General features: G+C 41.9%; 1 pseudogene; it reads right to left on the bottom strand.

Moving 5' to 3' along the window:
* The window catches only part of LOC144752595 (glutathione S-transferase omega-1-like), a 149,691-nt pseudogene that overhangs the window by 98,908 nt on the left and 23,411 nt on the right, over positions 1 to 27,372 (bottom strand).

The following is a 27,372-nucleotide window of genomic DNA, read 5'->3' as shown; positions in this document are numbered from 1 at the left end:
TTGAAAGACATTTCCTTTTCCACTATCCATCAAGTTGCAGGGTCACGGTATGAGTCTTAGGCTGTGACCTGAATAGTGACTAGGTCAACAGGACTTGCAGTGTTATAGGACGGCTAATAATCACTGCTAAGTGATCCAGGAAGATTACAGTGAGCAACGCCTTTAGAGAAATGGATACTAAATGGGAAGGGAATGATGTTAAGATTGTAAAGAGAAATGAGTACAAGAAGTTATTGTTTAATAGATGTGGCATAGCTTTATGTATTGTAGTATGTTTATGTATTTCATTAGCCTGTGTGGGTTGGGTTGCCCACACTATGCTGCAAACACCTGCTCCAACTTCTGTTTCCTTGTCTTTTCCTACTACTACCTCCCCGCATAAGTTCTATACACTCCCAGATCATGAGCAAATTAGGCGAACAGAATACTTCAACAATTCATTCATCCAGTTGTTACATCAGCATCAACTGGTAGTCAAAACTACTGACTGTTGGGTTTGTGGGCTCATGCCCCATAATGCTGAGAAAGGGATGCCATATTTAGTCCTTCCATTTTCCTATGAAGGTTCTGCTTGGGCTTATTTGGCCAGGTTTTCTAATGCATACCAGAATCAACTTCAATATCCTCCTGATGGTCCATATAATGGTGGAGCAGATTTTAGTCATAGTCCTTTGATAAAAGGAATAGTGACTATGGCTAAAATTGCCGACATTGGTAAGATTCCTGTAGATGAGAAGCGAGCATATGATGGTTGGAATGTGACTCGTTACGTTACTAGCCTTACTGATAAGGCTAGACAAAGAAGATCTCTGCCAATTTGGACCGTACCTCATAAAGGTAACTTATGTCTACAGATAAATGGTCAGAATAATAAGAACAAACAGGAAAGGAGTGTTTGTTCCCATACATACATTTATTCACCCTTTGTTTCTTCACCGCTAGTACCATCTCAAGGTACATATTTTGTTTGTCATGACAGAGCCTATACATGGCTTCCTGCCTATTTTTCAGGAACATGTGACATGGCTTTCCTCCTTCCTCCGACATATACTGCTCCTTCAGGTCATCACAGAAAAAGATATGGCAGAGGGGTTATTGATTCTGGAGACACAGCTGGACAAGAGGGAGGAGACTTTATTAAAGGGTTTCTTCCCTTTTGGGGCCCAATGGTCAATAGCAGAAACATTAGACAGCTAGTTCGTGTTGTTGAGGCTACAATAAATGTAACTTCCGGAGCCTTGAGTAATTTGACAGCCGAACTTCAGGCGGATCGCCTTATGACTTTGCAAAACTGAATGGTTTTAGACATTGTCCTTGCAGATAGAGGAGGAGTCTGTAAATTGATTGGGTCTAGTTGCTGCATTTACATTCCTGATAACGCCCCTACAGTACACCAAGCCATTTCTAAGTTACACGTGATTTTCGAGTCTATTCATCAGGACACAGGAGATTGGTCGGTGATGGGATGGTTTTGGGGACTACTGTCCACATGGGGATGAAAAGTGTTAACGTTCCTTGGAATGATTCTGGCCATCATTTTCTCTTGCTGTCTTTGTTTGCAGTGTGGCCCCGCCATCTGTGGTCTTTGTGCCACCTTGTGTGTCCCAAAGCCTGTGTCACAGCAAACAGAGAACATCAAAATGATGTTGCAGCAGCAGCTCAATGACCTCATGACTATTGACATTGACTCAGACTAACTTGAGTCCTTTGTGTTTTGCCTGAGTAATGGCAAAAGGAGGGTCTGAGGTTCCGTGGTTTTCGACTTCGTTCCGTATCTAGCCGCCATTTTGTGATAGCCACCATTTTGTGTTGCCTTTACTCAGGCTACGCGGCCAACATAGTGTTTTTGCATTTCCAGCTGCTATGCGTCTCCTCTGTTAAAAAGTAACCCCTGGTCCTTGTTTACGAAACCAATGTCAGGGCCTGCCCGAGTTAGTTAATCCATGTCTAGACTGATTGATCCTTGTCTTAGTTGACTGTTTGGGTCCCACCATTCTTCGCTCTCTTTATCTTATTTGACTAGCCTTCGCTATTCTCTCCTTGTATTCTCTTATTACACAACTATCCTTTGAAACACGCAAATACATCCTGCCACCTGCAAATTGAATTACATGCACTAGCATTGATTAACTTGAGGGGAGGGGTGAAGAAATTAAATCTTCATTCTCAGGGAATACTTACTAATAGAAAAAAGAACTTGGCACAGAAGCTGAAAATATGAAAAGACATCTTTATTAATTTTAATAAGTGAGGCCACGTCACACAGAAGCCGTAGCAACTGAATGAGGTAGTCTGAAGAGTACAGATACAGAGGCCTTTTATATGCTTAGGGTTACAAACTTCAGCATACAAGTAAGGGGCAGTCCTAGCTTTTGCAAGCATGCAAAATGCCTAACATTCCTTCTTACACAAACCGGACAAACCCATAATAAAAGGACCACAACCCATATCATAAACAGACCATAAAAGAAGGAACAGAAAACAGATAAGAAGCAGGTTAAGGGGTGTGTGTGTGCATACCAAACTCTACAATGTCCTGTGCTTTGATCCTCAATCTTGATAAGCTAAAGGGCAGGAACTGGTTTAACAAGGTCAGCTTCAGGCAACAGGGTCAGTTCACTCAGGTCAAACAGGAGTCAGCATGAACTCGAGCTAAGGTGTACATGTCCTTAAAAGACTAGTTCAGCCACAATCATTGGCCTATGTGAGAGCAACCACAAAATGGCTGCCATACACAAAATGGAACCCACGAGTTCAGAATTCACAGAACCTCAGGCCCTCCTTTAGCCCTTACATAGGCAATCACTCAGTCTGTGTCTGAATCGATGTCAATATTATCCGTTATTCCCTTCACTAAGGCATTATTACTCGAGTTATCTTTCATGGAACGCAAGGGATAGACTTTGTTGGCATAAATAAACATCGTCTGATATGCCCATACAGACCCATTGTAACTAAATGACAGAACCAAATAGGGAATACCTCTATCTGTAGTATGTGGCATAAGACCACACACCCAACAATTAGTGGTGTTCATTACTAACTGGTGTTGATGCAGAAGCTGTACAAAGGAATTATTAGTAAACTCTGACCTCCTAACCAGTTCATGTTCAGGTAAAGTATGGAAAGAATGCGAGGAAGTAGTAGTAGGAAGAGACATAGGTTGGGAGGTGGGTACAGATGTCAATTGGGTAGCAAAAACAATCCAACCCACAAAAGACAATGTCATGCTTAAAAATACTAGAAAACATGTTATTAAGAACATATGGACAACAGGAGAAAGTAATGACCACTATTACAAACAAAAGTATAACTTTTCACAACTCTAAGCAGAAAGCAAATCCTAAAATTATCTAGTAAATTTTTTTTATGGCTCCTATGCATTTCAGTAACTTATTATATGTTCGGGTGAAACAGTGGTGATCCTTATTAATGCTCTCAGATGAAAAGGGATACTCTTTAACCCTGGGCGTCCGATTCGGCTACGCCCACGGAGTAGGCGTAGTGTTGCCTTCTACGCATTTTGCGTAGACAGCGTAGCCGGCAACACTACGCCCACTCCGTGTGCGTAGCCGAGTCGGCCGCCACCCGCCTCCCTCCCGCCCTCCCCTAGATACATTATTCAAGCAAACTACCCTGAAAAATACAATTATAAAGCACTTACCTTGTCCGGGGCTCGTCCGGGGCTCCCTCTTTGAATAGCGTCCTTTACTGGATACCAATGCGCATGCGCGGGCGGCCGCGCATGCGCATTTCTCGGGAGAAATGCGCATGCGCGGCCGCCCGCGCATGCGCATTGGTATCCAGGAAAGGACGCTATTCAAAGAGGGAGCCCCGGACGAGCCCCGGACAAGGTAAGTGCTTTATAATTGTATTTTTCAGGGTAGTTGCTTAAATAATGTATCTAGGGGAGAGCGGTAGGGAGGTGTGTAGTGGGGCTACGCGGAGTGCGGGAGTGGGCGTAGCTTCTCGCCCCCTCCGCGTAGCTCCGCGGAGCCCCACTACGCCCACTACGCCCAGGCTTAATACTCCTCCACAGAGAATGGACTTTATTCCGCTTTTACTAAACAGAATACTACTTTAAAACAATGCCAGCAAAACAGCAAAAATGTGTCTCCTAAAACCCATTTTATGCAATCGCACGGGAAATACCCAGAGTCCATCCAAGCCTCTCCGGCAGGCTTCTATTGTTCATCAAATCCTTTTCTGTTGTTTTCCTCCGCATGGGCCTCTTCGTTCAGGCCTTTCATGAAAATGGTCCTACTCAGTATCCGTTGGAGTGCCCTCCTGGCAAACACTCGCAGCTTATTTGAAAGTCTCAATGTCTCAAGGCAGTGCACCAATATCTCTCCTCTGCGGCAGGCACTACAGATAGTGTGCTCTCCATTGATCATGGGCACAGATCATCTCATGCAAACCCAAGTACTATTAATTAGGAAAGAGCAACAGGCTTTCATACTCAGCAACACTTTCAGACACCAACACTCGCTTTTCAGTGTCAGAGGATGCTTGGGCTGCTCTTCCATTTAATCATAGGTACCACAATGTAGTGCCTTTTTCCAATCCTGGATCCTCTGGTGCTCTGCCTTTCCGTTGGAGCAAAGAAAAGGGGGTGTGTGGCCAAAACTCAGGCCAAGGGGCTCAAGGGACTGCACACTGTCAGAGGTTGCCAGCACATGACAGGTCGCTCTTTTGCACTGAAACTCTGGTTCTGTGGCAAAACCAGCTCCTCCTTATTTTCTGATGTTCAACGCCTTCTGATGAAGCAAGTACAATACGTTGGAGATATCACTGATGACACGCTGGCGATCACTGTCTGGGTGCTGGGACTGTCACTGATGGGAATTAGCTTTTCATCAAAGGTCCGCAGGTTATTGTGACTTAATCCCGCAGAACCTAGTGACGTAGGAAATGGGACACATTTATTAGTTACCTTTAATTTAGTACAACAAAAAAAACAGTTTGTCTTTAACAAGAGGATTGCAAGCAGGTGGTCTGCAATCTGCGAGGGAGTGGCCATACGCCATGAGACAATTCTGGTCTAGAACACACTGTCATTCTCATAGAGTACAAAGACAAAGGCAATAAGCAAAACGGTGCCTCTAATTTCTTCAATTGGGTTTCCATGTGAGAGCATATCCTCTACCATCTAAGGGTAGATAACTATATGAGAATTTTATCTAAATGGATGTCCTCACACATAGTGACATCGTCTAATGGGGTAAACACATTTTTTCTCTCGATGATTAAGTCTAGGTGTTCCTAAATTCCTTATCTAGACCATCTCAAAAGAGAAATCACATGATACAGATTATCAGGGACATGTAGATACGTCCCTTTTAATAACTGTGCATCAAGTGCACTATGCAATACACAGGCTAATGATCAAAATGTGGAAACTTGTCTTATAATAGCATTGAGTCAGTTAACCAGTCCATCATTACCATGACGGTCAGACTGGAAAACATCGAGGTAGGCCTAAAGGAAATTCTTAAAAACCAGTCTACTTATACAAAAGGGATTTATACATACTATGGGGGTCTCTGGTACATTACTGCAATCTGGAAGTGTGAACCTAATACAATAATAATAATAAAAGAAGGCTAACTGGTGAAAGGAATATGGAAAAGGGAAAATGGGACTAGGACACAGCTAAAATCCCCAATTACTAGGTACAATGCGACATCGGTCAGGGGAGAAGCGACAAAAGAAAAATCTATAGGAAGAACAAGAAATTACTTGGGTGATAGTCAGGCATGTGACACAACACCAAGAGTGGGGGTGATACATAAAAATCAAAATAGTTCATGAACGTTAGCTCTACCGCTGGCCGCTACACCATATACGGTAATCTCAGCTAATGTTCCAGTTCCTTTTTCAGGGAAAAAAAATTTAAACCTTGTTTCCTTGATGGTACAAGGCCATACACTATTCAGGAAGCAGAACAAAACTGACTAATGTAATATAAAAATTAGGTCACCATGCACAAAAGTCACAGATCTATCATTTATCCTTACGTCCAATTCAGGATACATAAATTTAGGGCTGCCTGTTCCTTACAGGAAAGGGGGCAGTAATGTGACTGTAGGTGAAACCTTGTTTCCTGTATATCTTTTTTATTTTTGTTCAAATACCATTATAGCCAAATTTGATATGCACTGGTGAAGTGTTGTCTGTCTTGCTCACAGGATGAAAAAATATCATATCTGTGAAATTTAGCGCAAATTCACCCAGCTGTTGTACATGATACACATCGTCATGTATATCCCTTCACAACACAGGTAAACTTGTAATAGTATCATAAGCAGCAACATAAAACAAAAGACATGCAAAACAACGCACAAAACGGACATGTCAAGCCATCAGATATACTCGCTGTATATCAAGCACAAAAAGCATAGACGAAACAATAGCATATATAAATGAGCGGTGACGCATTACACCGTGTCAGGTTTAAAATCCTTACCCTCCTTTTTGACAGTAGATCACCAATTAGTGGATATCTGCTGTCAAATACAACTTTCAGACATACAGAACCAGCAAGAACAATTCATGATAGAACCAAATACACAAACATGAAAAACGCATGGACATTTCTTTCCAAAGGAGTTACGCAAAAACACATCTCATTTCAACCAACCAAACTCACGTGTCTTGTCAGCCTTAAAATCACCCAGAGCAATCCATGGATGATCTGTGGGCAGAAGCAAAAAAAAACTACACAACACACAAAAGAGAGACATTTCTCATAACAAACAGACATCCATTATAACTTTTAATCAGAAGACAAAACATAATACACATGAACAGACACAAAAATAAATTTCCATTACTTAACTGTTACCATCTTGTCAGTCAGCTTGCAACATTAAGCCATTTTAACTTTCCAAAAGTAAAATTCTTTCATTGACACTCCATGTTATCTTTGGGCCACAATTCGTTCTCACTTAGGTATGTAGCCTTCAAAATTTCAATAAAAAGCTTTGTCTTATTTTCTGTCTAAGACTTAATGCAATGCTTCATTTCCGGTCAAATGAAAGCAACTAGCAGACATTATTTTTTTTAGAGGCAGAGATACAAATATATAATTTCTGCAGAGCATTTAGCATGTGTTGGGACTTTCAAAGAAACCTTTTTCATATTTTCCCAGAAACCCTTCCTTTTAGAGGCCTGTTTAGCAAGGTCATTCTGCATTTCACAGAGACAAGGCCTTAATTTACGAGGTCACAGATGTCGACATGGCAGCCTCCCTTCATTGTTTACAAGGAAACTAAAGAAAACACCTCAGCGCGATTTGAGCAAGCCTCTGCAGTTCTACTAGCCCCCACCCTCTGCTCATTCTGAGGCTGACAAAGGCAAAAGGCCTTCCTAATTCCTCCTAACCTGCAATAATTCACTCTATTTTGAAAAATAATGTCTCCTTTTTAGGCGCTAAAAAATGATCTCTGTTTCCAGATTATTAAACAACATTTACTGTGAATAATTCACAGAACCTAATAACACACATACCAGTTTCAGAACAAATGCTTGTTGCAATGGTACTTATTTCATCAACCTTAAAATGGATCTCACTGGGCCATTTAAAAGCAAACCCCAAATGAGGACAGCCTGCAAATTTGTATTATACCTAAATGTATGCATTCACTGAAGCCTAAAAGCACTTTAAAGCTATTATAAATGGCAAAAATACCCAAATTCGACTTTGATATTTGGGGCACTTAAAAATAGATATCCTATAAGTATGTTACATATTAATCATCCTCAGAATGTTCTTTACACATTACAGATATTAGACATTAGACATATCTCGTGTAAATCCTTAGAAATATAAGTTTTTACGCCTGCGCTAAGTGAGATGTCATATGCGAATGTCCTCATTATGCAGTGCAACACAACTCAAATTAAATTATAATGCTAGGAGGTCACAGTATGTGCATTAAGCTTCATGAATAGTAAAAAACGAATTTTGTAGCACTTATTTTTAATAATTATTGTTCATAATTTTATAATTATTTTTAATAAACCCAATAATTTTTGATAATACCACATATAAAAGCAAGCTGCATCCCTTATTTCAGACATAAACAGAAAGGGGTGAAACACTCAGGACACACAATACGGCGCGCTTTAGCCATGCATTTCATAAATAGCGCTAACGCTATTCACTTACAGAAATTGCACTAATGGGAAAACCACATAGACATTTAAACACACATTTTACCCACAAACCAATACTCAGAACAAAAACAAGGGACAGCCCACAGACTGTACTTAAACCAAACCATTTGCAAATACTAGTTGTAAGTCATATTTACAAGAAAAGCTTCTCAATTGTGTTTCAAAAGACTGCAAAAACAGCCCAACAGACTGATGTATGTCCAAGAAGCGAAAATACACTCAATTCACTAGCTTTGGCTAGCAGAACACCAAAAGAAATCGCTCTGCATATCTTCCTTTATAACATTGCGCAGGACAAAGGATCCTTATATGTATTATGTCATATTTTAATTCCCTAGGGATACAAAATCACCAAGGAAGAAATATGTTTGTAAATCTAAACCTATTTAGATATTCCCTCTAGGGAAGCCGGCTAATTTACTTCACATCACACTATGGTACCTTCCAAATAAAACCACACATTCTTCGTATGTGAGCTTTTAAACAGGCATGCCAAAAAATATTGCAAAATATACAATATTATAATCAATGTAGTGCTTAATGTACTTTTCGTACGTGCACCGTTCAACTAAACCAAATAGAGAAAATTCTCCTCATTACCTGTTTTACACAAATTGCAATTCGCATATACAAACCTATACAAATCCAAAGTTGGCCAACACAAATTCCAAAGTTCCAAAGTTACAGTCCTAAATTTGCTAAGACCAGGCATCTTATAGCGCACTAATCTAGCTTCAAACTTCAAGGGGTTATCAAAAACAATATACTCGCAAATATACGAGACCCTCGGCTTTGGTAATTGCAATAACCAAATCAAAGCCAAGAAACCAAACAAAGTCGTGGGAGCGACCCACTTGTACTTCTTATTCTTACTAATCAAAAGGTTATCCAAATTCTAACTGTCAAGTTCTACATGACCTAACGGTCTTTTTTAGAATACTCACGCCAAAAAGGTTCTCAGTCAGTAGTGACATCATGTGGAGGATCAAAATCAGGAAGAGCAGAAATATACTGGGCTGCAAAGACGAAGAATCTCAAGAATTCCTGTGCACAGAGTAGTAGAGTCCCGTCCTGTCCTCAGTAGATTTCAGTCTTCTGACAAGATCACTCCCACAGAAAGTCACTTCTCTGGTGAAGCCCCACGCGGGCGCCATTTGAAGAAATGAAATCTTCATTCTCAGGGAATACTTACTAATAGAAAAAAGAACTTGGCACAGAAGCTGAAAATATGAAAAGACATCTTTATTAAATGTAATAAGTGAGGCCACGTCACACAGAAGCCGTAGCAACTGAATGAGGTAGTCTGAAGAGTACAGAAAACAGAGGCCTTTTATATGCTTATGGTTACAAACTTCAGCATACAAGTAAGGGGCAGTCATAGCTTTTTGCAAGCATGCAAAATGCCTAACATTCCTTCTTACACAAGCCGGACAAACCCGTAATAAAAGGACCACAACCCATATCATAAACAGACCATAAAAGAAGGAACAGAAAACAGATAAGAAGCAGGATAAGGGGTGTGTGTGTGCATACCAAACTCTACAATGTCCTGTGCTTTGATCCTCAATCTTGATCAGCTAAAGGGCAGGAACTGGTTTAACAATGTCAGCTTCAGGCAACAGGGCCAGTTCACTCAGGTCAAACAGGAGTCAGCATGAACTCGAGTTAAGGTGTACATGTCCTTAAAAGACTAGTTCAGCCACAATCATTGGCCTATGTGAGGGCAACCACAAAATGGCTGCCATACACAAAATGGAACCCACGGGTTCAGAATTCACAGAACCTCAGGGGAGAACACGGGGTCTGAAAGGAGGGCGTGTTCAAGATACTTGATAGCTTGTTTTCAAACTCTTCCTATTTGTCAGTCTTGTATGTTTTGGGAGTAGGCATTGTAAATATGTATACTATAAAAGATTGTGCGCCACGGAATTAAGTGGCAGTCTCCTGAGAATCTACCACTGGTGTACTTCTAGGACCACTGTGCTTAGCTGCAGCTAATAAACCTGATTTTCTACCCCTAACCGAGTGTCTCGTGTCTCTGTCTGACAAGGCAAGTGAACCCGGAGATTTTAGGCGTGCCATGCACCGCTGGACCCATAAGGCCCAGTTCTCCAACTCCTAACAAGACAGTCACAGTGCATTTATCCAGCAGGCAATGGGTCATGATTTGAATGGTGCAGCAGATGCAGTAGCACCAGGAAAAAAAGCTTGAGGTACCCCACTAAGCATCTAATATTGCTATATTTTACTACTAAACAGGCTGTCACAAGTGAAGTTACCTTGTAGATAACACGGTCATGATGTCATAACACTTTAACAGACTTTCTGTAACTTATACTGTACAGCTACTCAGCAAGCTACAACTTAAAACAAAAAACTGCTTATTATAAATAACATAGACGAATCCTAATGCATTCACCAATGATTGTTACTGATTTAACTTTACTTGCTTTATTCAACTTTGTTTCCATTTTTCTGGAGTATTCTTCTGCAGAAGGTAGTTTCTGGATCATGTTTTAATTCTCCTAAGGATATATAAAGGATATATAAAGAATGAACTTTAGCCCTGTCCAGTAGGATATTACCATCTCACCTTATACTATTGGCTGTTTGAATGCATCATTCCCTCTGCCATTGGAATGCATAATGAGATATTTTACATCTAGAGCGCCCTCTATTGCCAAACATTTACTTTGTTATTTCATAAATGCATTGTAAATCTAAAGCAATCACTTTTTGATACAGAATCAAAAGCAGGATTTGTAATATTACAAACAGACCAATCAGCCTTGCCATTCCTTGTTATATTCTTGCATTCTGGGACATAATTAAGGACGCACATTGAACTTACTAAAAGGAAATCTTTATGTGTTCACCTAAAAGGACTGTATGTCCCAGAATGCAAGAGCAGTGAAGCTAATTGAATAACGCCCACTGAGGCCTCTGCATTAATAAAACATTATGAAAATCAAAGTAAGGTGAGGCGTCAATGTTTGTTCTGCAAAGCCCAGGAGGAAGCCTCGAAACGCGTCGGCAGGGTCTAATTTACATGGGGACTGCAATGCGAGCTGGTGAGGCAACAGACCGGATGGTGGGGGTGCCGTTGTGTGCCCTCTCGCTGTCATGGGCAAATTGTTGATTAATATTAATTGTCCTATGCACCTCATTTCTGGGCCAAAGCTGATGACTTTTTCTGCATGCTGGCCAGGACTTCTTGTGGCACATTTAGAGGGCCCACACAGCTGTGATTATTCAGCCAATAAAATGTAACCATCACAAGTAATCCTTTACTAGGTGTAATGTTCTCTGGTGTTTTCTATTTTAAAAAACTGAAGTTTTACACTATAGCTAGTAAGGCCAGACTTAGCTTTGTTGGAGCCTTAGCCAACTTAAATACTCCTCTTACTGCATCAACCTCTAACTGCATCATTCTATATCTGGGTAGACCGCCCAGACCACAGTAAGGTTCAGTTATTATTAGACTATTTATCTGTTATAGATCACAATGTGTGCCTGACCCCACATACACTGTGGGGCACATGATAGATTTTATTTTCTCCCCACTTTCCCATCTGAATTCAGTTAAGAATTTTCTTCCACTACCATGAACTGACAATGAAGCCAATCCTTTTTTGTTTCAAAATCTTTTTACTGAATTGTATATCAATACAAGAAAAACATGGCTGACATATCCAGAACAACAACCAGAGCAAGTTTTACAAAAGGCTACCAGGTATACACAGCTTGTTAATGAGGACTCGGCCCAATGAGTGACTGCGCTTCTAGGTCCCAATCTAAACCTTCCGCATCGCCCAGTGGTTCCCTTGTTCAACTGCCCTGTTGCAGGACCTCTGCTAAGGTGTATTGAAGAGTCTTTCCCAAACTGTGAGCCCAACATCGGGCTTCAAGAGAAGACAAATAGAAAATCAGAAATGAATAGCAGAACGAGAATGAGAAAAAGAAGAAAACAAAAGACTAAGAACTAATCCTTTTTACTGAAGTTTTGGATCGTGCCTACCCTCTTTAGTGCTACTGAGTAAAGCTCCAAAACAGCTTACAGTAATATCCATACTGCCTACCAAATTTGAGAATATAGCATGTCTCTCTTGGATAAAACGCCTGTTTGCTTTTAGCAAATTTATAAATAGATCAACCCTACCCCCAAAACATTGTTCCTTAATATCATCCACCTTTAACTGGTGCTATTGGTCTGCTCCTCACTAGTCCCCGATGCTTGCTTCCAGGAGAACCGCTCATAACAGGATTGAATGCGGGAGCTGAAAATACTGTAAGCCTGTCAATAAATCTGCTCATCTGGTTCACCTCTCTACTTACAAAAACTCATCTTTCTCAGATGTAGGACATATTCCATGGGATCACATTTGTTCCGCTCCCAGAGCCACCAAAAGAGTTTTTTTTTAAATCTGTAAACTTAGTAACCTCATTTACTGAAAATCTGCTATGCCCCCCCTTTTATTAAAATAGCTTGATGAAAAGCCTTCTTAGATCTTCCATTCAAAAATTGCCACTACTCTGGATTCTTCTTTCACCACTTGTCTGCCATACCCTCATTCAATCTCCCAGGATACTACTGAACCTATCTCCATATTTAATGACGTTAATCCACTTTCACAACTGCCCAGAGTATCTATCATATGAAATCTGGTTCTACTTTCGACCTGTGTTCTCTGAGACAGCTCAGGAAAGCCAGGGCGGTCATTGCTCAGGTCAACTATCACTACCTTGATTGGTCCTTGACCAATACAAGCAAAACACTGTTGTCTTAAGCATACTGCAGTGATTATTTTCTTTAACATGGTGGATGACCCCAAGTAGGTTAAGACATTTTGCCCAGCTGTTCTTCTCTCTTTGAAGGCCAACTTTATTGAAAAGTCGAAACATCTTAAACAGTCATAACTTTTAAAAATCTGCTTTTATCATTTTCTTTTCACTCCGGCTTTTTCCCATTGAAGTGAAACTATCCTGCCGGCAGTTCCGGATGACATTCTGATGGCCTTGGACAGAGGGGGTGTCACTGCCTTGATCTATTTGAATCTCTTAGCAGAACTTTGTCATAGTTGATTAAACTGGATTAATCCATAAAATCCACAGAATGGGTGTTACAGCTGTAGCCCTCAAAACTCTTCCATTCTGGTAGGACACAAGTAGTATTTTTATCCCCTAGACCATTCTGGGCCATGTAGTGTGGTGACCCACAGGGCCAATCTCTTAGTCCTATCCCTTCTAATGCTTCAGTAGCACTCCGTGCTTCTCTATTTAGAACCTACCGTTAATGCTGATGAGACCCAAATCCTAATCGTTCTTGCAAATCATAAAGCACGCTTCACCTTAAATTTACCATCTTACATGATGGCAGTCACCACATGGAAGTTTGGGATTGTGAGTGGTGGTCACATCAACTTCTTGCAAGAGTTCTCCATCTCTTACTCATTGAATAAGCTAAGTTGCCTCTACATGCCTTTTCTTCCTTAAACCTAACAACAATGATAGAATATGGGATACTAAGCTAACATTTTCTCTCACTTGGATTACTGTAACAGTCCATTTAGAACTTTCCAAATTCCATCTTTCTAGGTTGTAAATCATTCAGAAATTGGCAGTTAATCTACTGATGTCCAGATATTACACATTCCTCTTTCTAAGCTGCTCTGGCAACGGATGCATAAGACAAAAGCATTCAAATATCTTAGCTTATCCTTCATGTCTTTCTTTTCTTGACCGAAAATGTTTGTATAGCATTGCTCATTTCATATGGTCCCACTTGCATTCTTTGATCTGCCATTAATGCTCCTGTGACTATTTCTTGACTCCATAGTGGCGGACACTGCTTGGAATGCTCTTCCTCCAATACTCATTTGGATCTCAGTCCATCTTCTGTAATTCAAGAAAATGTGATATTGAGGTATCTGTTTACTTGTTTGCTGAGACATCGAGAGTCTATTGTGCAAATCATCCAGTTCCTCAGGAAATATGTGCTCTAAAATGTGCCTTATTGCTCCACCTTGTGAATTATCTACAGCATAAAACATTGTTTTAATAAGGTGCCTGCACATGTTTTCACATTTTATATCTCTCAGTACCCGCTTAATTTGTTTGACGTGGTGCCAGATGGAAAAAGAGTGCTTGTGTTTACATGTTCAGTGGAGCAAAAGGCATTGAAAAGAGACATCGAGCTCTGTAATGGTTTCATTGTCCTGAAATGGGTGTCCCTGAGGGACAGCTCCAGAGAAGGCCTTAGTTTACCAGAATATCCACTTCAGAAATAGACTGAGGGATGCACTGACAACAAATTGCAACACGCACAAGGAGAGTGAGATGTGCTGTCAAGCTGAAATGCTACACCAAATATCTACTGGGCCAGGATATTTCAACTGATCAATATTTGCCGGAGGGACCTTTTCAACTTTCCTGGTACCTGCCACATGGCTGAATATAACTCACTGCTTATTACCAGGAGGTATCTACTTTAGATAGCATATTCAAAGACATTGAGTTTTGAGGCAGGGAGCACCACCTGTGTGACTAAAGTGACGTGTTCTTCCCCCACATCCCTGCCACAACACTGTTGCTTTGCTTTCTATGTGATGGTAGTGGAGGTCCAGCATCATCCTCAAAAAGCAGGGAAATTGGGACAATGTTTGACCCAGAGCAGGCATTCAGCATTAATGGAACAGCAACAAAATGTTCTGAACTTGGACAATACTGGAAGACTGGAGGGTAGTGCCAAGGGGCACAACAGTTCCCTTAGGATGGGGCTGTGTGGCACCCAAGAAGATACTGGCCATTGTGGAGACCTCGGAATAACAGTCACTGCAGATACCCTTAGAAGTACCAGATTTACATCCATGCTAGTTAAGAACTTGGCCTAAGACAGTGTTTCCAAAATTGGGGGTCACGTTCCATTGTTGGCTGATGAGCTGATTTTTGGAGTGGGCAGCGAAAGTTCAAGCAATAAATATGTCTTTAAATGAATCTATTTTTTTGTTCACATTTGTACGGTTCAAAGACAGAGGTCAAATGTCAGATGATGTCTTCTGACAAATTGCTGCTTATTTTTTAACATGGTGATTGGTGTTTACAAACTCCACTCACTTTGCAGTCAGAGAATGAAAAGTAATGTGAATTATGTAACAATCTTGTTGGAGTAAAAAAAGTGTGAACGGAAAGGCTATATGATGTCATTCTTTGTAACACTTAACAAAATTAAAAATACCTGCACATAAACTGTACACATTCAGCAGTTAGGAAAGCAACAATGTAGCACATTATTTTGTAATTTTGAAGTGTGATTGAAACAAAGACTTTAATAGGATTAAAACAAAAGAAGAGGAGAGAGACAATATCCATTGGACATTTAAAACGTGCTGGATGCCTGTACATTGTAGTTCTGTTTGCTGATCTCGAAATTGTGAGGGTGGAATATGGTGAAAATAAATTTGCTGTACCCCGGCTGAGACAACCAAGTTGTTCATGTCTTCTATTCAAGCCAAGAAACAGTGCGACACATGTCACACATGGAGAGCTTGGCATGAATTTGTCTGGTGGGCTGCAGCCTGCTCGTTTTCTCTTTAGGACTCATGACCTCATGGGGATTGTCTTCTGGAAGAGATGAGGGGATGAGTGAGGAGCAGGTCCATCTGGAGGTACACAACATGTTTATTCCATGCTTCTTTGCTCCTCCTCCTTAGTTGCATTCCTCTATATATGTCAATGCCTGGCCAGCCAAGTTTATTTTCTGTTCTTTTTCTTCTATAACAGCACAAAAGGTTTGATTTACAGCTTTGTCATATATGTTTGGATCTAAGCTTGAATAAGGTTTGTAGTTTAGATGGAAAATGTTTGCTAATGACTGTGTCATTTCCCTAATATAAAGTTTTTTTACAACTCCAACACATGCATACATGCAGCTAATTTATTATTGTTTGTTGCAATGTAAGCATTACACACATTTTACATATTGAAAGGTTTCGATATTTTGTAGAAATATATATGATAAATGTCCTTTGGGCAAATGGGCAGAACCTCATACTGTAGATGCGGATCAGACCTTCTGGGACTGGACAAGGAGCAGCGCTCCCTAGAACAAAAGATCAGGTTAAAGAGAACATGGTGATAAACTACACTTCTCTTTTGTGTGCCAAGATGACAGACTAAAAGTAATATTTTGTGAACATGTTTAAGAGCGACTTTAAAAGCATAACACATGCCAATCTCTTTAAGAGTCCAACAAGAACTCTATATAGGGCTAACTGGTGACACAAAGTGGGATGCACCTTGAACTGCCCAAGCATTACACATTGCTAACTTGGAAACATACAGCTGAAAAGCACACCCATGCCATAGGCTAACGGTTCATCCAATCCTGGTGTTTTAGTCAACAAAGTTGTATTGTGATATTTGTATTTCTGTTATTCATATTGGAAGTATGGGTTTAAATATCTTGTACAATGTGATCTCGGCAAAAGTATAATAACTAACAGTACAAAATGAGGCCACTCAGCTGCACATGGTGAAAGGTCATAGTTACAGATCAATTAGAGGACCCATTCACAAAGAATAAATCAGGGAGGAATGACACAGTATAATAAGTTTGCGCTGCTGCCAGGCACAGACACGTCTTTGCCGGAACATAGCATTGCAAACTAGCTGGTAGCTTCCTTGTGCAATCAATCAATATTTGTTTCTTTGAGACATTATTTCTTAAACAGTAATATAATCAAGAACACAACCAGTAATCACATATAATACACCAATGTCATAATGGTTCAACAGCAGATCATTTTATATAATACTCATACTTTGATCCACTAACAGCACAACTTAGTCAAACTGGCAAATAATTCAGCTGCAGTTCTTTAAATAGTACCTACAATACACTATCATTTATGGACATGAAACATCATGTTACATTCATGAATTGCATTCTCATTCAAAAAAAGAAATGGCACTGATCAAAATCTGATATTATAGTTAAAAAAATAGGCTTTAAAATGTCCTGTTGCATTTAAAAGGTTACAGAAATCTAAAAGTGTGTTTGCCTTCTCCAATGCATCTGTAGCCCACATTCACATAATCCTTCATTGTTCTTAAAAGAGCACACCACAGAAGGGTGTGCATGGAGTTGGTGTAACCCTATTCTAAATGTGAAAAAGTGTGTCACATCTGAGAATTTGGTAAACTAGACAGATAAGGAAATGGAATGTTCACTTCCCAACTTTCACACAGTTGTACAGCTGAGGACTTAGTTCTTAAATATTGTAAATCTCTTTCTGTTGATTCTAACTCACCCATCATCAATAATTCCTTCTTAGAATGTGTTAGTCTGAGTACCACATTATAATTCCTAATCCTCACTAAATCTGCCGTCACCTTCAGCTGTTTCCTCGTTTTATAAGCCCTGTTAGGACTGCTTCAAATAATTCCATCCCCACACTGGGTGACTATCTTAGGTTGGTCAGATGGTAATAATTTGCTCTAAAAACGTAATGCTTGTGTAACTACAGTTATAGAGCATTTGATTGGAGCTCATCCTCCACTCTAATGGGCAATGCCTTTGTACATTTGTAGAATGATAGCAGATTTCTCAGGCAACAGCAATCTTGTCTAGGTCCAGCACTTCTACTCCATATAGGACTTTAGGAGGGAAAGCTGCTTTAGAAGCTACTGTTTGGTGGGAGAGCTCCTATAATCATGTTCAAATGTATGTAAGTCACAATGGTCGATAGTGCTTTTGCCTTTGTGACTCGATATGGGAAGAACAGGTCAATGAGTTATTAAAAAGCATACCTAAATATATTCTATTCTGACGTTTCCTCAATTTTCGACTGCTCATTAGACTATACAAAGCTATGCTCCTTCTTCCCAAAGGTCATAATTTTGTTTTTGTCAACGTTGAATGACTGGCTTTTAAAGCAGTAATTTCTGAATTGCACCAATTTTCTTTGTAGGCCAACTGGGGTTCGTCCCTAGTGACAAGGTTGTCCGCATAATACAGACACGATATATGTGAGCCTCCCATTTTGGGAGTAAAGGGTGTGTATCTAAAAGAGTTTTTGGGAGGTCAGTTAGAAACAGGGCAAAGAGAGTTGGAGCAACCCATTTTTGATGCTGATCTTCTGGAATAGGCTACCATTGGCATCCAACTTCACTTGAGCTCAGTTCCTAAAATGGAGCTCTTTTAAAATCCCCACAAGGGTACCCAGAATTTCCATGATTTCCAACTTGGCACAGAGAATATCATGTTCCACCAAATAAAAGTTGGCCTAGAGAACTACAAAACAGGTACTAAAAGAACCCCCAGTATCAATGGACGTTTGGGCTGTAGACCAAACACAAAAAGCTGTGGTCAATTATGGAATACCCAGGCTTAGAGTCACGTTGTTCTAGTTGAATCAGATTAATCTCTTAACACCATAACACCAGTAAGGGCCTGAAGTAAAATGTATTCCATTTTTGGTCCTACACTTATTATTCTAATTAGCCTGTAGTTTATGGGTCAGTTGAACCATCCTTTTCATAAATAGGTTTAATTGTTGCATAGGTTTTAGCAGATGCAAATTGCTTGAACAGATCTGTGTAGAATTTTGACCACCATTTTAAATTATTCTTTATTATGAGAGCCTGCAGAACTAGTTAACTTTGTCCATGTGATTATGTCTTTAATTTCAGATTTGGAATATACCATGAGAAATCTGGCATCAATGGGATAAACGGTGTCATCTACAACACAGTCTATCCCTGCATATAGTGTTTTTAGCATTAGGTGATAAACCCAACCCTCTACCGACACCATACTTCCTGTACCTGTATCCCTGCAACAAACTCATAGCCTCACCAATTTCCAAAATGTCAACACATCATTGGTGGAAATTACAGCCAGCATTTCATCCCAATTTCTTTTATGTGCTGCCATTTTATTAATCTTCATCCTACCTTGATATTTCTTACACATTTCAAGGTAGGACCAACCATCCATTAATGGAATGTTAGCCTGTTTTATATTCCTTAGCTTCCTAGCATTGGGCGTTAATCCATGGAGTCTTTTTTCCCAATTGTGGACACAAAACAGAGGGCTTAGGGAGCAATACAATTATCTTCCTTTTCAAACAGTTGACCAAGGCTTTAATTGTTAATTCATAATTATCAATGGAGTTGCTGCCTGCAAAGAGCAAACTATCTAGGTCAATATGATTTTGCACATCAAGTAAGATTTGGATATGCTAAGCAAAACAATTCACTGTACGGTATCTAGGAAGATTTGTTTCGAGGGGGAGACCTCTATCTTTAGACAGTATTTCCAATTTTACTTGGACCCTTAGGGGAACATGGTCACTTCCCTTCAATGTAAGTAGCTGAAAGTCCCGAACTAGGGGAATATGCCACCCCTGTACAAAGATATAGTCAACAGGACCTTTCGACTTCCTAAGTTTATAAGTCTCATTAGATAGACAGTCCATTCGAAATCTCCCATTCAGACAAATAAAATTCCGCTTTTTAAAATGTTTTTACATTGACAAAGCAATCCTTGAACGTATACGCTTAGAGAAACATGTCAATGCAATTAAATAAGACTCCCTTAATTCACCAAAATTAATATCCTCATGGAAAGGGACCAGGTGCTTATTGAAGTTGCCCATGATTGTTATCATGACTTAGGTGAAGCCTGAACAGACCTAGTCCAAGTCTCACAAAATCAGTGAAAGTCGTTGGAAATTATAGACACTTTCTCTGAGATCTACATACACATTTATAATGCTAATGCTCTCTATTGCTGATTTATTCAGAAATAAGATCAACTTACAAGCATGCAGCCAGTTACTTTTTGAAAATAACTGAAAAACCTCTTTTTCAATCCGGGTTGAGACCAAAGTAATTAGCCCACTCGAGTTGTGCCCAGAAGTATTTGTAGCTGTATCTGAATTTTTTTTCATAAAACAAGGTAGTGTTATTTTCAGGGGCGGCTCCTCCGCTGAGGTCAAGGAGCATAGCTCCACTGCTCTTTGAGCAGGAAAAATTAAAATGTTAATACATAGATAATATCATTTTATTTTTTGCAGGTTTGGGGGCTTGGTTAGGGCGGCTAGTGGTACATGGGGAGGAGGGGGTTGCACACTCCAAGGGCGCATGACTGCTTGACCGGCTGTCTTGGGCCGGCCAAACAGTCATGCGTACATAACCTGGCCCCCAGTCCCCATCTGACCGCTGATACACAGCACTCATACCATTCACAACGATGCATTGCAGAATTAAGATTGGCTATGGGAAGCCTGGGTGCTTTCTGGTTCCGGGACTTGCCGGAAAAGCAGAGTAGAGAAGCAGCTGGCGAAAGAGGTAAGTGGTATTTTTTTTGTCCCCCTGCCCCCACCACCCCCGCCTCTCCACCCTCATCCCCTGCAAGCCTCTACTGGCTATTTTAGCCCCCCCCCCCAGAGTCAAGTTTCCTGAAAACATAAAAGTTTATTTTCCTCCCACAATTTTTCAACTATTTCCAGATGTACCAGATGTTTTAATCCATGTATGCTCCAAATCACATAGGAAAAATTCTCAAGGGGGATGTATCCTAATCGAGATGGCTTAGACCATTAGGCTCGAACCACAAGGCACCCTCCTTATTCAAACATTCATCTTTATTGCTATCTCTCACCGCAACATCCATATGCAGTTTATCTTCATCCTGCTCTACTACCCTATGTTGTTGATTACCGCCTCGCTCACCCATGGGGACAAATCTCCATGGGTGCACCGTTCTGCAGTCAGCCGGTGACTGACTGCAGAACGGGGCCTAATCCTAATTCCTTGGAAGGCTAACTCGTTTCATGCTACTATGGTGATACTCTTAATCGCATCAGAGAGGAGTGTGACTTTAGATATTTCTCTGCCCACTCCCACTCTGTAAATCCTTCTTGCTGTAAGTCACTATAATCAAAGTCTTTTAGGGAGGAGTACAATTTAAATGTCTCCAGTAACTTGGATCTATTTAATGGCTTCATCTTCCTCCCAATGCAAGTAGACAACTAGACATCCATCTAGTGCTTTTGATCCATCACTGAAGCTAACCATATTTTGAGGAGACCATGTCTTAGGTTTAACCCTTATTTCCTTGGGATTATTTTGACAATTGCATATAAACACCCTTTTCCCCTGGTTCTGTAAGTAAAGCTAAGGGAAGCTGGCATATAACACTACCAGAGGCGGAATGCCCTTTAGCATTAACTGTTAAGCCATCAAGGGTTTGCAAACCATGAGAGCAACCCTCTAGTTCCTTGGGGTTATCAATATTTTGCTGCATAGAGCGGTTTACATTTTTTGAAGGGGGCAACCAGCTTTGGATCGCCTTATAATTTGGAGTTCTTAGTGATTATTCCACCCCTACCTGCTCTTTAGATAGAGGACGTTTGTTTGTAAAATACATAACCACCCCTTTTTTTTTTTACAAACCTAAGGATTTTAGAAATATAGACATCAGAGGCTGGTTGTGACCCATTGGCCTAGGGCAGTGGTCTTCAAACTTCTTAATGCTGCGCCCCCTCATGTAAAAAAAATAAAATCCTCAGGCTCCCCTCAATGTTTTCACAAATATACTGCTAAATTGGCAATGTTTAAATATGTCTAAACATATTTAAAAATTGCAGTCAAGCTCTGTTACCCCTTTTTACACATACTCCCAGTCAGGAAATAAATGACAAACTGTTAGTGATGGCCCATTACAAGGTGGCTTACTGCTGCTCTTGCTTTTAACACTGAAAACACAATATGATGCTTCTCTTGGCCAGAGACTGGCGCCCCCACCTGAGATCACTGAAGGCCCCTGCCCCTAGTTTGAAGACCTCTGGCCTAGGGAATGGCACAAGATCCTATTTTGTCAGTGACAATCAAAATCTCAACAGGGCGAACTAAGGACGGCATACATGTAATAATTGCTTTTAGCTCCTCTAAAATACTTCTTAGCAGTCCTGTAAGTTTTTTACATTTGTCATTGTTTAACATCACTGATTCAAAAATCCCTTATAGAATTTTCAGTAAGAATAATAACACGTCCAACAAACTTGGTTACCACACACTTTGCCTCACTGTCACTCTTTCGCCCTTTTACACCTCAGCCTGGCAACAGAGATGTCCTGGCTGCAATAGTGTTGCTGTTGTCATCATGTGTAGGTCTCCTGCGAGTCTCGGTAACCAGCAGATTCTACCTCTGAGACAGACATGATTGTAGCAGCTATTCAGCAGCACCTTTATATATTCCTCTAGCGTGCTACCCGTATGAGTACCGGTACTCTCATTGGCCAAAGAGAAGTGCTGGTACTCAAGGGGTGAAAAATCAGAAGTGCAGGTACTCAATAACGGTGAGTACCGGCCCATTTAAAGCACGGTACAAGAGGCAGTTGTATTTTAAACTGAAAGTGTGAGCACATTTCCCCTCATGGTGAGTAGAAATCATGGGCATGGCATTTTATCATTTGAATACTGATTTCCAAACAATGTGAAAATAAAGGCGCTCGGGCAGCTCACTGTTAAACTGACGCTTTCCTACAGTATGTTTGGTTCAGAATACCGTTTCCCAAGAGAATGAACACTTTTCTGACAACTATATTTTATAGTAATGCACATGGATTTCCATGTGACGTTCCACAAAGCTAGTTTTGGTTTTGTGGAACTTCAAATCACAGGCTCATACAGTCGTTGCATTTTTTCCAAAGCTACTTCTGTCACATTTTTATAGCTGAAAGTTCAAACATGGCAGCCGCATCCTTTCTTTTCTTGTTTTTCGCTGATGTGTCATTTCAAAAGGGGGAGTGGGGGCGAAGGGTGAGGGAGGCATGCACGTGATACTTTGTTACTTCAAGAAGATACTTTAGGCAGGAGTGCACCACATAAAGTAACAAAGTATCGTATTATCCAGCAGAGGCTGCGCTGGGATTACTGCTACCCCGAACCCCACCACCTCCCTTCCCGGTATCATTATCGGAGTGAAATGTGTATTTTCAGTGCCTTGCTCAGGGTTCTCTCCTCCTCCACAGGGTGTGATGTGACAGCCAGATTAAGCCTTAGCAACAATACATGGGTGCCTGCATTAAGAGTGGCTATGGGGTTAAACTGTAAACGTGTGAGAAAACAGGTAATTTATTACAGGTGACCTCACTGCTTAATTTGAGTCGGTGATTGCAGGTGGGGCACACCTGCACTGATCTTTGCTACAGCACGCATTTTATCTCATCAGCAGTGGTGACCTGTGCAGGTAACTACTTGTCGATGCGTAGAGTGCAAGGTAAGTGGTTGTATTTATTTATTTATTTTACCATCTCTATCTCGTCGTTTGTCACTTTAGCCGCAGCCATTGTGCCCCGACCTCACCCAACCGCGCTTATCTGTACCGGCAGCCACTGCTCATCAGACTGACAGAGCAAGAGAATGAAACAAGCATTTACAATGCAATGGTCTCGGCATTATTAAAGGTAGAGCTATTGCCATTGCTCATGCCATTTTTTTTTTAAACCTTAAAAAAATGGCATTGTCATTTACATTGCCAATAGCTTAATCGTTAAATAAATGGCATTGTCATTTACAATGCCAATAGCTTAATCGCACGCAAATGCATGACCTATTGCATTTACACCCACACAGAGCCACACACGCAAAGCCACCCACTCACACATACAGAGCCACCCACACAGAGCCACCCACACAGTCATTCACATAGAGCCACCCACACACACAGAGCCACCCTCACACAGACAGAGCCACCCACACATAGAGAGACCTACAAAAAAGCTATCCACACAGAGCCACACACACACAGAGCTACACACACACACAGAGCCACACACACACACACACACACACACAGCCATACACACATACAGAGCCACCCACACACACACAGAGCCACCCACACACACACAGAGCAACCCCCACACACACAGAGCCACTCACACATAGAGTCTCACCTATAACTGAGTCTGCTTCTTGGAAAGTGGGGAAGAGGCAACCCTTTGATTCCGACTCCAGCAGTTGGTGTCCGTAAGGGTCAGATCCCACATTCCTTTCCATGCACTCACACTTATAACTGCTCCTAAATGTCTGTGGAGGACATGCCTGGTGGAGGGATGTAGAGGGAAATGTTGCCTTCCTGGTGGCATTGGCCCCTTTCTGAAATGGATTCCTAGTGGTTCCCAGACACTTAACAGCTGCTGACCTATTCACATGTCTACAGTCTGCAAATATGCGCTCCCTCCTTGCTGAGACAGAAACTGCTACATTTGGGGACAGACACTGTTGCTGAGGGACTGGTGCAAGCGTAGGGAGACAGGCAGACTCTTACTGGTGTAAGGACGGACATGGTGTTGGGGCAGACCTCAGTGGTGAGGATGGGCACTGGTGGTGCGAGACATACACAAGTGTTGGTGGCGACGGATGTATGGGAGGGACATGTATGTGGATAGACACTGGTATGAGGGACAGATACTGGGGGAGGGGTGGACACTAAGCGACAGACACTGGTGAAGTGGAACAGACACTGGCGACAGGAGCCAGACACAAGTGTAGGTGGCGATGGATGTATAGGGAGGGACATGTATGGGGATAGAGACTGGTATGAGGGAAAGATAACTGGTGTTAGGGCAGATATTGGGGAGGGGTGGACACTAAGCGACAGACACTGGTGAAGGGGAACAGACACTTGTGAAGGGGAACAGACACTTGTGAAGGGGAACAGACACTTTTGAAGGTGAACAGACACTGGTGAAGGCGAACTGACACTGGTGAAGGGGAACAGACACTTGTGAAGGGGAACAGACACTTTTGAAGGGGAACAGACACTGGTGAAGGCGAACTGACACTGGTTAAAGGGCAACAGACACTGGTGAAGGGAAGCCGACAGTGGTTAAAGGGAGCAGACAGCGGTTAATGGGAGCAGACAGTAGTTAAAGGGAGCAGACAGTGGTTAAAGGGAGCAGACAGTGGTTAAAGGGAGCAGACAGTGGTTAAAGGGAACAGACAGTGGTTAAAGGGAACATACAGTGGTTAAAAGGAACAGACAGTGGTTAAAGGGAACAGACAGTGGTTAAAGGGAACAGACGCTGGTGAAGGGGAACAGACGCTGGTGAAGGGGAACAGACACTGGTGAAGGGGAACAGACGCTGGTGAAGGGGAACGGAAACTGCTGCAGAGGGACTGGTACTAGTGTATGGGAACAGGCGCTGTGTGAGGACAGACACTGGTGTTGGGGCAGACATCAGTGGTGAGGGTGGACACTGGTGGCGGGAGACAGAAATGAGTGTAGGTGGCAACAGATGTACGGGGAGGGACATGCATAGGGATAGACACTGGTATGAGGGACAGATATTGGGGGAGGGGTGGACACTAAGAAACAAACGCTGGTGAGGGGGAACAGACTGGTGAATGGGGTCCTGTACTGTTTAACAAAGAGAGAAAGAGGTGAGCCGTGGGACAGGTGTGGGAGCGAGTGAGATAAGGGAGATGAGATATGGGACAGGTGCTTCTGTGGGGAGAGAGCGGTGAGGTTTGCGGACAGGGACTGGGGAAAGGAGAGCTAAGATGTGGGGTAGATAATCGGGTGGAATACATGAGATGTGGGTGAAGGTACTGGGGATGAGAAATAAGTGGGTGCAGGTGGGGAGGGAGAGTTGATATGGGTGCTTGTACTGGGGGAGTAAGAGATGAGATGTGGGGTGGAGATAGGTGAGGTGTGAGAGATAACGTGTGGGACAATTACTGGTGATGGGACAGAAACGTGGGTGGTGAGTGCAGGTACTGCTGACGGGGCTTTCAGTGAGCAGAGTCCATCCTGTCCTCAGACCCGCTAGTAATAAGAAATGGACATTGAAACGGGTCCCTATTGGGCCCTAGATCATTGTCTTTAGCATTACTGCTAAACAAATTGAGCAATATCTGAACAATGAACGTGAACAACTTTAAGGTAATCCATTTCAATTTGTATTTCATCTATTTCATTTAATGCTGTATTCCCTAAAATTGTTATCTATTTCCAGCATTTTGTTAACATTTTTTATCTTAAACAGCTAGCAATTATTGACAAAGCCAATACTCTTGGCTGGTGTTGGGTGTATTCCACTTGAGTTATATATCTGGATGCAATAACTGAAAACTCATAGAAGTACCAACATACTGGTTCGATGACACACTATGGGAATCACAAAAATGTAGTTTAGGTGTTTAATCCACACTCTTATTTAAGTATGCCACACCCCTTTTAGAGACCACCCACTGTTTTTTACCCCTGCTTAAAGCACTTGGTATTGGGGTGGGGAAGCATTATGGTGTAGGGCCAGGTACTGGTGGAGTGAAAGAGCTGATGTGTGGGTCTGGTACCGGTGGAGTGAATAGATGACGTGTGGGCTTGGTACCATGGAGTGAATAGGTGAGGTGTGGGCTTGGTACCGTGGAGTGAACAGATGTGAAAGAGCTGAGGTGTGGGGTTGGTACCCTGGATTGAATAGATGAGGTGTGGGGTTGGTACCGGTGGAGTGAACAGATGAGGTGTGCGGTTGGTACCGGTGGAGTGCATAGATGAGTTGTGGGGTTGGTACCATGGAGTGAATAGATGAGGTGTGGGGTTGGTACCGTGGAGTGAATAGATGAGGTGTGGGGTTGGTACAGTGGAGTGAATAGATGAGGTGTGGGACAGGTACTGGTGGAGTGAAAGAGCTGAGGAGTGGGGTTGCTACCGGTGGAGTGAATAGATGATGTGTGCGGTTGGTACCATGGAGTGAATAGATGAGGTGTGTGGTTGGTACCATGGAGTATATAAATGAGGTGTGGGACAGGTACTGGTGGGTGAGTGAGATTAAGTCTTTGGCCTGGTGCTCTTGGAGTGAAGGGGGGACATGAGGTATGGGTTCAGTTTCCTGGCTGGAGGTGAGATGGTATGGGGAGGGGAGAGCAGAGGTGCATGGCGGGGCAGGTACTGGTGGGGTTAGTGAGATGCAGTGCGAGTGCTGACACTCAAGCAGTGAGGGAGATTAGGTGTAGGGAAGACCTCAGGGTGGGAAGTGAACAGGTGCGGGCGGGGCAGGTAGTGGAGGTGTGAGTGTGAAACTGTGAGGACTGGTACTCTCTGAGTGAAGGAGAGGAGTGGGGCAGGTATGAGGGAGGGAGGGAGAGAGATGGGGCAGTGTGGGGTTGGTACTGGGTGTG

The sequence above is a fragment of the Lissotriton helveticus genome, chromosome 5_1 (genome assembly GCF_964261635.1).
Source record: "Lissotriton helveticus chromosome 5_1, aLisHel1.1, whole genome shotgun sequence".
Taxonomy (NCBI): Eukaryota; Metazoa; Chordata; class Amphibia; order Caudata; family Salamandridae; genus Lissotriton; species Lissotriton helveticus.
The sequence above is the reverse complement of the archived record's forward strand: the minus strand, read 5'-3'. Positions and strand labels throughout refer to the sequence as shown.